Source organism: Cygnus olor, chromosome 19, assembly GCF_009769625.2.
Source record: "Cygnus olor isolate bCygOlo1 chromosome 19, bCygOlo1.pri.v2, whole genome shotgun sequence".
Lineage (NCBI taxonomy): Eukaryota > Metazoa > Chordata > Aves > Anseriformes > Anatidae > Cygnus > Cygnus olor.
In genome coordinates, this window is record NC_049187.1 from 1,386,461 (window position 1) to 1,399,196 (window position 12,736).

The 12,736-nt window shown below is 45.0% G+C and overlaps 2 long non-coding RNA genes across 3 annotated transcripts; one reads left to right on the forward strand and one right to left on the reverse strand.

Annotated features, from left to right (window-relative positions):
• Positions 1–4,120: 4,120 nt before the first annotated feature.
• Positions 4,121–11,381, reverse strand: LOC121057544. 2 transcript variants are annotated; one of them, XR_005813832.1, is made up of 2 exons: positions 11,192–11,381; positions 4,121–4,751 (listed from the first exon to the last, which is right to left on the reverse strand). It is a non-coding gene; the product is annotated as an uncharacterized LOC121057544 (long non-coding RNA). The 2 variants fall into 2 exon arrangements; XR_005813833.1 differs by having other exon boundaries at positions 4,121–4,990.
• Positions 4,988–8,284, forward strand: LOC121057543. Its single transcript, XR_005813831.1, has 2 exons — positions 4,988–5,604; positions 6,435–8,284. It is a non-coding gene; the product is annotated as an uncharacterized LOC121057543 (long non-coding RNA).
• Positions 11,382–12,736: the final 1,355 nt, after the last annotated feature.

The window sequence follows — 12,736 nt, forward strand, 5'->3', positions numbered from 1 at the left end:
GTCACTGCCCTAGAGACAGCACTCCTAAATCAAAACCTAAGTGTTTGGGGTACAGGAAAAAAAAAAGTTTCTAAATTTTTTATCAAAAACTTCTACTTCTTATACTGAGCCAAAGGCACAGATTAGATCAAAAAGCTAGAAACATCCAATAGATGCATTTCCGTGACTCAGTGGCCCAGCAGACATCTGAGTTGCAGGACTACCCAAGCCTGAGCAGAACTGCAGCAGAAGCTCCTGCAGCATTACACAGCACAGGTGGAAGAGGGGGTTCCAGGCAGGATTACACAGAGGGGGTTCCGTCGGTTCTTCATGCAGTGCATGACCAAAAGCAGCGTTAAACACTGCTTATGCAGCTGGACCTGGCCAGGTGATGGTCTCGTGTACATGAGACTTATACTGTGACTGACTACAGTGGGAATTTTCAATCTGCATATTTAGGTCTTAAATATAGTGTTGCATTTTCTGTGGGAATGGAGAAGAGATTGCACAAGGGTGAGTGCAGACAGTGGTAGTAGACAAAAGACATTTTGCAGTATGAGCAAAGGAAATTTCTCAGATGCTCATGGTGCACTGTCAAGTGTAAAAGAGGGTCATAAAAACAGTTCTGGTGTAATTGTTAAGAAGAAAAGCTCTTCAAACTTCCTTTTGTTGCTAAGATATAGCAAAACATAAAAATAAGCAAATGATCGCTGCAGAAGACACAGATGTATACCACAGTGGTGCTCATAATCATTCACGGAGAAACTCAGTTGTGACAGCAAATTAAATACAGTTGTTTTCCATGGCTACAATGCTACTTTGTGGTAGGACAAAAGCTTCGTGTATTACCAATAATGTATTAGCTACTCTTTGGAGAAAATAATTCAAGACTTGGCTAAAATGTTCATACTTTTCTTTGTGGTTACTGAAGTCTTGAACCATGAGGATTTCAAAGCCTTTCAGATAGGTTAGCACCACTCAATTAAAAGGGTAATAATCTGCTGTCTGATTATTTTCAAGGATGAAACAGCACGAGGAATATTTGAAAATGTGAAAAGTATTTCAATCATAAGGTTTGAGTTCTGAGGATGATTCATCATTTGCCACCGAAATCTTGATTCTCAAAGTCACCACTTTATCCAGATTTTTTTTAAAAAAAAAAAGCTGAATATTTGCTTCTCATTGCTCAACTCACATATGCAAAACATAGCAAAATATGGAGTGAATTCATTGTGTGATCTTGAATGCTGAGTAATAAGTTTACAAGCTCCTTCCCCTATCAAAGGGCTTAAGAATTGCAGAGGGGTTGGGATCTCTCTCATATTAAATACAAGGAAATGTTGAGGCAGCCCCTCATAAAATGGCCCTCTCTTCATACGAAAGTTATCCCAGCATGTTCCAGAGAAATAGCACAGCTGAGGTCTTTATATCCTTTAACACAATACAGATGGCCAGGGAGATGGAAAGTACTTTGTGCGCGAGTGTTATGGGTTTGCAATGATAATTTTAAAATGCATAATAATACTTTTAAAATGAGACTACATCAATCCTTTCATGCCAAAATTTAAGACATGTATTCACTGAAGTGTAAATTACAGCCAAGGACTGACAACAAATTCCTTGGCTGTAAGCGACGGCCCCTCTGAAAGAAATGTAACAACAGAATAAGAGCAGAATAAGTAGCAAAGGCTTTTGTTTGGCTGTGTGCAGAAGCTTTCAAACAACTGGCTTCACACTGATTTCAGCAAATGAAATTCACTTAACCTGATTCAGTCATCTTCTCCAAAACAAATGCTGACTTTTCTGGAAATCATAAACATCACCAAAGTGTTGAAATTTGAGAGCAGGTTTGTGGGACGCTTCTGTGTATCAGGAGTGAGCAAGCACGTGTATGAGCACTCTTGAATTAGAGAAGGGTCTAATTAGGAAACTGAAAATCTCATTTCTCTCTGTTCCACAAAATGACAGGGATCTCATACCACCACTATGGATGTCTCAGCGTGTGCCCTGTATAAGCAGGTCTGGACTGCAACAACTTGCTAAATATCAATTCAGCTAGAGGAAACTTCTAAAGAACAAGTCTCATGAGGATCAGCTGAGGGAGCTTGGGTGTTTAGCTTGGAGTTAGAAGTCTCAGGACAGATCTTACTGTATTTTACAATAACCTTAAAGGAGGTTGTAGTGAGGTGGGGACCAGGCTCTTCACCCAAGCACCAGATGATAAGACAAGGGGAAATGGCCTCAAGTTGCACCAGGAGAGGTTTAGGTTGGATATTAGGGGAAAATTCTTTACTGAAAGGGTTGTGTGGCATTGGAAAAGGCTTCCCAGGGAAGTGGCTGAGTCACCATCCCTGGAGGTCTTCAAGAAACATATAGAAGTAGAACTTAGTAGCAAGGTTTAGTGGTAGACTTTAGTACTAGGTTAAAGGTTGGACTGTATGATCTTAGAGGTCTTCTCCAACCTGAATGATTCAGTGATTCTATGACGAGTCTTGAATTAACCTCATTTATCCATATAAAGTGTTTTATGGGTGAATTAAAAAAAAAAAAAAAAAAAAAAAAAAAAGGATGAGTGGAAACCTCATTGTCATCCTTTCTATAAACAGTAACAATAACCTCTTAAATAAGGCGGGGTTGGCAAGAAGGCCATCTTCATCTTTTTGAGAAAAGATGCCTGCACTCCCCAGAGACTCCCTCCAGATACCTCCATTACAGAAAACCATAACCTCCCAAAAGCTTTTTTGACCCCAACACCATTTTGCAGTGGGAGCAATAACCCCAGTGGGATGAGGGGGACCCCAATGCCCTCCCCTTTTCCTGAGCAGCTGCCACCAGCAGGGACAGCTGGGGCATGCTGGCTGCATGAATTGGAGACCCCACCACAGAAATAAAAAAATAAAAATAATAAAATAAACACTCCAGCATTTGAGACAACCAAAAAGATATGCTCCAATTTGCAAATTGTCCTGTTTTTGCTCCTGGGAGCTGCCGGCTTCAGGGCAAAGCTCTGGCAGTGCCATTGTATGCAGCCAAATTTGCATCTGCCACCTGGTTTTGCTGCATCTGCGACGAGCTTCCTGCACCAGGCATTGCAGCTCGATGGAGGTGTCCCACTGCCCAGCTCATGTTTTGGGGCTGATGGGCACAAATCAGAAACAAAGGCCGCTAGGAAAGCTGGTGCGCAGGGCTCTGTGCTCCTGTTTTCTGGAGTCACGGTGGGTAATTTAATAACAGCCTAGGCTGGAAGGGAGCCAAGAGGCACAGCGAAGCGAGACAGTCTCCATTTGGCTTGTTAACTTCTTTCTTCATCCCAATGAGTTTTTCCCAAGAAAAATAAAAAATAAAAAATCCTCTCCCTTATGGACCAGCATGGGGTAAGCAGATTGGAGGGCAGGCCAAGACCCACATGTCATGTTTCCTTTTGCTCAGAGAAACCCAAGCACCAGTGCTGGGGCTCCTTGGCCTCGTGCCCACAAGCACCAGCTGGCCCTAAGCTCTCCATAGGGACGTGTAGCTCTGGCCCCTCTCCTGCCTGCCTTTGGGAAGGGGAAATCAAGTACTACCTAAATAAAGCAAATGCTAATGGGTTAAAAGGGCTTAAATGGATTGTTTTCCTTTGCTTTCTATTTTGGTGCTCTTTTCTTGGAGAAACTGAGGATGCAGCAGCCTGGAGGTCTCCATCTGAGCAGTCTGCCCCCAGGTACTCAGACCTCATCTCATTAAAAGGGACCTGGGGAAAAGAAATAATAACTGCAGCAATCTAGATGGAGGATGTATGGAATCATCTAGAACACGGTGAAATAAACTTTACTTAAATCACTTGCCCAAAATTTCTGTAAGTTAATTAGATACTGGGTATCCTCTGCTCAAAGATAAATTCCCACAATGCCAAGCAAAGCACTGATGTTCATGACATCAACCCATGGGCATGAGCTGTCTGGGGATCTCTGGTTTGCCCTATCGGCAGCTATAACCTTTGTACAAGAGATGATGTTTAGTGGTTGTATTTTCTGGCTGTTTCTGGAAAGCGAATGGCATTATCCTCAACTCGGATATGACTGCTTCCAGCATAAACAAATCCAGGCCGGTTTTGGATTACAGATCTAGAGTCTGAAAGTGTCATCATGGAGGATGTTTATTTGACTGTTTCCAACTTTTTTATTCTTTGGTTTGTTTTCAGTATCTACATTCATCTGAAGCAATACAATACAGTCTAATTCACCATTTTTTAAATACTTTTTTCAAGCTAAATGTCTGTCCCCTACCATTTCAGCGTTTTTTGCTTCAGAAGTTGAGAAACAACCAACTTACTTAGAAATAACTAGTTTCCATTTAGGACATGACATTCTTCCAAGTTGTAATAAAGCCTAAGTAAGTATTCTATATACAGCAACCAGCACTGAGAGCATCTGTTATCTTTGGCACAGGTAGTCACACATTATAGCTGCTGCAACAATAGTCCACATCCATCCTCAGGCTGGAAACATTTTCTTAAATGTGTTTACACATAGAGCATCTGACTTTAGTGTTTGGTTAGCTTCTCATCACTTAGGTGACGTTTCTCAGAGCGTGTAGGACAGTTGGATTCTATGAACTTGATTTCACATTGTACTGGCAGTTTCCCAGTGCTGTTGTGGGATTGCTGGTCGTGACGGCATATTGTCTTCTGACAGCATAGACTCCCCTGAGGATATGCAGGGACAGACTCATCATTCTGACTGCAAGCATATCACGTGCAGATATCTCCATCTGAGCTACTCATCCAGGCTCCCCTTAAAAACAGTGGAGAGGAAACCAGCTCAATGCCATAAATTCAAGGTATAAGATGATGGAGCAGAAATGATTGCAGGAGATATTTGGCTTCAGCTGGAGTCTGTCTGTGGGCACTGGGTAAGATCAGTCCCATTTTGCCAAGTGTGATGGCTCAAAAGCCCACGTGTGCTTACAGCCATTGACGCTCTAGGTGTCCTTGCTCCAAGACTGGATGTTGCTGGACATAGCTGAGTCTGGTCTGGGGCAGGACATTGTGGGAAATGTATTGTGAGAAAAGAAGAGTACATTTTCCATACAGACTGATTTACTTCTGGGTATTTTCGCCTCCTGAGATACATGGGATATTGGAGTCCTTTCCTGGCCATGCTGCATAGGGCAGCCTGGGAATCCCCATGGCTGCTTCTCTGTGGGGGGCCTGAGGAGTCATCTCCAGCCCCCAGAGAAACCCATTGCATGGTACACAAGCCAGCAAATAGGTAAAGCATCTGCTAGGTGACTCATCACACTTAACAGATAGAGGCACTCAGTGCATTTTCCTTCTGGCCCCTTGTTGCCAGTGGCTTCTCTTGTTGATGGGATGAAATTTTCCAGGTGGGAACAATTTAGATAAGCACACAGTCCTGGAAGGCACTTATGGCGGAGGTGAATCACTACTGCCACTTCGCAACACCCAGCCCTGAAGACCAGTGCAGGCCATCAAGTGTACCATCAGCCACCCAGGGGAGGCCTCGGGAGAAGCACTTCAGCTCCCCTTGCTTTGCTGCGCTCCCCACTTGGGAGAAAACCTCCATACTACAGACCCCCTGGCCAGAAGACCCTGGAAATCAGAGCTGAGAGCCATCTTTGAAATATGTAAGTGTTTTTTCCACCCTCCTCCCCCACGAAAAAAAGCAGCTTTCTCAAAATATCTACTACAAACCTCTATGTCTGCTCAGATCTGCTTTCACTAACAAACCTACAGGGAGTGAAGCACCAGAATAGGGAACAAGTTAATTCAGTGCGTGCCCTCCTCAGCCCAGCATTACGGCAGTGGATAAGTGTATTTTTGTCCTCTTCCTCTGAGATATTTTTAGCCGCTCAAGTGACTTGTGGCAGTTCCCTGAGGCCAGAGTGATTCATACAGTTTGGAAGAAGGGCTGCAGAGACAGAGCTGGAGCTCTCTTTGGGAAGGGAGAGTCATCCCAATAAAATCAAGAGCTAGTTTCAAAGGCATACAGACTTTGAAAAATGGAGCAATATTTCCAGAATGAGTTTTTTTGGCTCTGGCTAAACTGGAGCTGTTGAATTTTCTGATTATTATATCATGGGGGGAGGGATTTACTTTTTCTGATGTTGGTGAAAGCGAATGATTAATATCCCAGGCTGAGCACAGGCAGTGTGCAGTGCGAGACTGCACCATGGAAACACCCCCTCTCCCCAGTCATAAGCATCTTTTAACCTTGCTCGGGGCTTCATATGTCATTTTTGTCCTGCCTCCCTCCCCTGCAGTCCATCCATACAAATCAGTACTCCTCCTCCAGACCTGTGACATGTCAGTGCCTATATAGGGCTTACAGAGCTTTTTCAGGCTCTCCTTTGCAGCAAGTGGACTTTTCTAATATTTGTGAAGTTCCGATATCAAAGGGAGGTGGAGAACAGAACAGCTCTCCTGCTCCTCCAAATCTGTTTTCCCCTTTCCACAGGCACCCCCTGAGATCCTGTTCAAGAACTGCTTCCCTCTAGACTGATGAAAACCAAAGCAAGAATTTCACATTAATCCATGGGAGATGAGACGAGGTTGGTTCAGAAGAGAAGTCCTTCCTCTAGTCCTTCTTATTCCTGTACTTGGGAATGGGTAACTCCCCAGATGGACATAGGCCTCCCATTGAGCCCCTGCGAGGTGAGCTGAGTGTGAGCTGGAAGAGTATTTTGATGTTTTTCTGCTACCTGGAAGAACATTAGGAGAGAAGGTTGCCTGCCCAGCGTGTCACAGGAAGGGCAGTAGATAGCAAGCCTGTCCAGCAACTCATTGCAAGAGAGGGCAACTAATGGGACCACAATGAAGAAAAGAAAAGATCAGAGAGGGGAGCAGCAGCACAGGCAACAACCAGAACAAACTACCTTCAGCATCAGGAGTGCAGCTGACGACTGCTGCGAGATCTGAGGGCCGTGGGAAGAGGGCCTCTTGGCAGGAAGCATCTACAGAAGGTGGATAAGATCTTGAAGCCAAAAGGAGGATGAGAAAGCAAGGAAAGGAGACCCTTGGCCAGCGTTTGCTGTTTGGCGTAAGGGTCTGAAAGTTTTGTCTTTGGGATGCTCCTTGGGGCTGAAGCAGAAGCCCAGCTTCCAGCCTCAGTTCTCAGTTTCCTTGGTCATGTGGATTCTTCTGGACTCCAAACCTCCCTCAGCAGCAGTGCTTTGTGGCCAGATAATTCCTGGCTGCTCTTGTATGTACATTGTTAGAGACTGTAAGTGACCCAGCTACACAGGGCAGTTCTTGATCAATGGGTCCTTCACGAGGTATTTTTGCGATGGACAGGAGCCAGCGAGACCATGTGCCCAGAAGTCGATTATCATCTTTTGCCGTCACAGGCTGGGACACGACAGTCAAGCTCCAGAAGTTATTTACAGCAAACCAGCCAAGCCCTTTGGCAAAGCAGCTGGTGAACTCCACCGCCAAAGACTGAGTCCGGGATCTTTCTCCCCATGACCAGCATTGTAACAAAAAGAGTTTCTTTGAGCCTCATCTTGCCTGGGAATCAGCGTGAGCCCACCCTTGCTGTGCAGAGAAGAGGCAGGTCTAAGGTGTCCACACTCGCTTGGTCTGCTCCTGCTGCCAGCCCACACCACTGACTGCTTGTCTCAGCCACGAAAGGCAGGGTGGGATGACGATAACGTGGGAAGATAGTCCTGACTTCTGCAGCCAGAAGAAAAGGCTGGTACCTGACAAATTTAGCTGTCACCAAGGAAGGGCAGGCACTTGCTCTGTGTCTTTACTGCAAAGGTTTCTCCTCCACAGATCAGGAACACATGGAAAAAAAAAAAATCTGTTTTTCAGGTTTTACCCCAGAATAGCAATGAGCAGTGAAAGGTGACCATGAACTAAGACAATATTGATCAAACCCTGGGGACGTGCCAAGCTCTGCAGAGGAGGCACATGGATAGCCACGTGTTATTAGGCACACAAACGTCTTCCAAGTGCAGCTGAGCCAGGACTAGAGAGTGAACCAGGCTGAGACCCTCCCCGAGGCCCAGGAGGAGCCACAAAGCAGGAAATGGAGCACATGGGAAAATTCAGCATAAAACCTCGCCACAGAGCTGTTCTGGGAGCGAGTTTCCCACTGGAGAGTGTGGTCACACTGGAACCAAAACTTTTCATAAAAGCAGGCCAAAATGAAATGTCTGATTTCTAATTTCATGTTTCTGCCAGGGCAGTTTCATTTGTAGTTCACAGGCTGTGCATTTCATTGATTTAAATTAATGGTTTAATAATAATGTCCTAATTCAAAAGTAATGCAGCATATTAAATTTGATGCTCTGGATAGATGCTAAACAGTCTTGTGACTATATTAATGTTTATATTCTGACATTAACAGAAAGAAACACCTCAGTGTTACACAGTGGAAATCTGTTATCTGTTCTGGGGCAAATGCCGACATTTTGGGTTTTCCTTCAGATTTAGAACTTCACTCCGTCTTTCACTTATGCGCATTTTCTGCTGTACAGAAGAGAGTAACTGAGGTTGGAAGGGATCTCTGCAGGTCTCTAGTCCACCTCCCTGCTCCAAGCAGGGCTGTATCCAAAGATGGATGAAGAAAATCCACAAAGATGGGATTTCCACATCTGCAGGACACTCTTCCAACCTCCTCCCTACTCCCTGTGGCAGCTTGTGCAAGAGCTCTACAGAGAGCAAGCAAAGGGCACATTCAAGCAGCAGAGATCTGCTGGGAATGAGAGGAAAAGCTCATTTCCTGAAACATCAATGTCTTGTGCCAGCCTGGATGCTGCAGGAACATTCCCATGGGATGGCATGTATGGCATAGAAGCTGTAGGACGCTGACATCCCTTGGAGATGGTTGGAGCAAGGTGGGATACCCATAGCATCAAAAAGTGTTGGACACATCTGTCCAGGAGGTTGAATTGCTTCTTAATTGTCCTAATAAAGAGCAACTGAAAACATCTCTTTGCCTTCCCCCACTCACAGGTGGTCTCAGCCCCAAGAAGTCTCTGCACATGGATGGGATCCTGCACACTTCTCCAGGGTGCAGTGGGCAGAATTTCGTGGTGATTTTTGGTGCTTATATACCACTGAGATTTCTGAAGCTGTAATTACCATCAAGTACCATCCAAGTATTGATGGTATTTTTGAAGCCTGCTGCAGGAGGCATGAGAGCACTGTGAGCCAGGGCTATTACTCCAGGCCATCATCTTCAATCCGAAGGATTCAGGTGTCCAGTCTTGAAGAATTTCTCTCTTCTGGTTTAAACAGGGCTAGTCTGGTTCATCATCTATCTGCAGTTTCAGGGACAAGCTAATTAAAGCAAAATGCACTGGCATGCACTCTTGCCCACAAGATTCCTCTAGATAAAACAAAGTACAATGTACCTGGGTTTAATGCTTCAGGCTGAAAGATACAAAACAAGTCATCATGTTGCTACAGGTAGGCAATGCACAGCATCAGAAAAATTGGCAGTTTAGATGCATTTTGAAGGGAAAATAGCTAACTTTTATTTGTGCTCTTCATGCTCTTGCAGAAAGATGCAGTGAAAAAAGATTTCTTACATTTATTTTCATTCATTGTGCCATGATTTTCCCTCCTTTCCTCTGATTGTTGTTTCTAAAGGGAAAATGGGTTAAAATCAAAATCATATCTTGGCTTAAAAAGAAACAATGAGACGGGGGACACTCCCGTCTACTGTCTACTCCCCAGCTTGGAGCCAAGCAGCTTTTCCGAACATCATGATTTATGTAAGGCAACAAGAAGCCCAAACCACAAACCAGTCTCCTGGAATAAATTGCGAAGAGGATGAAGAGTAAGTGTCATTTGGAGGAAGAGCAAGACGGGCTGCCAGCACTCGGAAAAGGCAGAAGATAGCAAAAACGGACCCAGAAATGCCATGGGCTGCCCACAACGGGTTGAGCACCCATCAGGGTGGTGGCCTCAGAGCTGCTGGCAGGGCGGGGGGACCGTCCCCTCCTCTGGAAGACAGGCCAAGGCTGATCACAAACACCATTCAAGGGCATCATGTCAAGATTTGGAGCAAACACTGCTTGGCACAGTCCACAATCACAGCTAGAGTGCTTGCAGCTAGGGCTGGCAAGATCTGGTTGAAAATCAACCTTTATTTTTGGCTGATGTTTATCGACAGTTATCATTTCTGGTCAGGTTCAGCTTCTTCCTGCTTTTCCGAGCTCCCAGACCTCAGATCCACCCCTTTGCCTCTGCTCCAGAGACATATGGGATCGTTTGGGTCCATTTCACACCTCTTTTCTCACTCCAAATCCCTCTTTCTCCTTTATCTCAGCCCCTAGATTCCAGTGAAGGAAAGAGGCTGAAACTTGAAACAGTGGAAAAGAGGTAGAAGTTTCACTGATGAAGTCCACAGCGTGAGATGTGCCCAGGGAAGCAGAGCAGCATAAAATCTGCATTTATTGTTTAGAAGTAAATGCTGCCAGCAGTCTGAGACATCATCTTCCTAAATACAGTACAAAGTATTGTTTGCATCCCCACGCATGCCCTACCTTTGCTCTTGCACCAAGCTCTGAGTTTAGAAAGCAGCAAACATCTCGCTCCCACCCTGAGTCTGCAGTGTATTAGCAGAACCACCACGACTAGCCCTGCATCCTACTCTCCAGAATAAGAGATGCTCATCTCTGAGGCACTTGTCTTCTCCTCCACAGCCCAATAATTTTGAAGAAATAACACCTGTAAAGAGCAGGGGTTGAATTTGTAGTTCTGGTGTGTCAATGTCCTTTTCACTGTAATGTAATTTATTGCTTTATATTATTGTTATATATTGAATTATTATTATTGCCACTATAATGTTTATATTATGAAAGCTAAGTAGTTTAGGTGTTTATTATCTCAGCTTTATCAGTAGTTGTTAGGCATGTTCTGGACCATTCATCAGGAAAAAAATGGTAGAAGTGGCTATCTTGCTTGTGTAGAAAGCAGTCAGGGGCTATGTAAGAGGGGAATCATGATTTGCAATGATATAAGTTTAGGAAAACAACATACTACTGTTGAAATACATAAATGTTTAGAATTTGTTTATCAAATAAACCGTGGAATTATAGTCGTTCACTTTCAAAAGAAATAGAAAAGATTCCCACATCAAAAAAAGTAATAATTCAGAATCATGGTAGGAAATATGCTGTGGATCATTAGTTAGCATCATGAAAAGCAGTGTAATTATATAAGAATTACAAGTAGTTTCACTGAGAGAGATTGATTACTTACTTGCACCGAGAGGAAATGATTTCATAATTCCTCCTCTGGATGTTTCCCAGATTTTAAGGCATTATGGTTTTCATTTAGTTTTAATTGGCAGAGGAGCGGTAAGTGAGCAAAGATGTACGAAAGGGGCTTTCTCCACACGTTAGCAGTTCTGTGCTTGGAAAGTCAGCTCCAGGCACTGCCGAGAGCACCGCACAGCTCTGAGCACACAGGGCTGAGCAACATCCTGGCAAGGCAGGCAGCTTGCTATGGCAGCCCCAAACCCAGGATTACTCACATATCACCACTGGTGCCTTACAATATGCATCATTCAAGTCCTTTTCTGGGGATTTTTTTTTTTTAATGGGAATTGAAGTATCCAGTGGAATCCTTGGCATTCATGCCTTTAAGTAATTTATGCCTCCATCTTTATGTGGAGAAAAAGGCACTGATGGGAGCACAAGCTGTGACATGGGAGCGTCAGATAGATCCCTCATCAGAGATGCTGTTTCCAGTTTCGTGATGGCAGAGGAAGATTTGCCCTCATGATACATGGGATGCAGGAAGAAAACATGAAATTGCAGAACTATATTGCTGCTAAAATGGTCTCCTTAATTATAAAATAAAGGATTGGAGTAAGGTACTGGGAAGTCTGCAGTCTGACAAACACGCTGGAGTGGTACAAGATGCCTAAAACTGGGATCCTTACAGGAACTGACTGCTTTGGCATCACGTCCCATGCTCCTGGGACGCCTCGCCAGTCCCCCCATTCCCTATGGGACAACACCTTCAGAGGCAGGGTTTGGGAACTGGGCTAGATATTTGTCACCTCCTCCTGCCTGGGGCCTATATTCACCCAGCCCTGTGGCCACCGGGACATCCATGGGCCACATAGGTCACGCAGCATCACCTGTGCATTGCACAGGGTGCTCAGCTGGAAGCAGTGACATGGAGCAAGAGGCTCCCTTCTCACTCCTGCACCTCTGAGCAGCCCCATGAAATGTGCCCAGCACCAGGCAGGATGAGGCCAAGCAGCAATAGGCTCCGTGCACCACAGCGGGGACCCATGGGGACAGCGGCAACAGCCTCAGCCCCACGGCCACCCACTTATTGCTGCCACCCACCTGCTTACACCTGAGCTGAAGGACTTCCAAATGCCTTTCACAGAAGGAATCCAACATCCTGAGCAAGACCAAAACATCCATCTGCTCTGCTCAGCACCACAGTGCAGCTGATGCCCACCAAGAGCTCCCATGGAAGCAGGGTGGTTGCAAAGTGGAAGTCAGGCCTGGTATGTGCCTCTCTGCTCTGGCCTGCTGGGGCTGCAGGAGAGGCTCAGTCCCCGGTTTTTGCGTCTGCTGTGCCCAGAAAGATGCAATGACTCACAGTCTAGCAGCCAGCTGGGAAATTACCATCAACACAAGCCAGGGTTATGGTGTAAGCAAGCAAGCATCTATTATTCCCAAGAGTCAAATAGGAGCAACACATTCACAAACGGTATAAAAGAAATAGCAGAAATTAAAGGAAAACAGGCTTGGCTCTACCAAGATGAGCCAAAGGTTTCTTTCA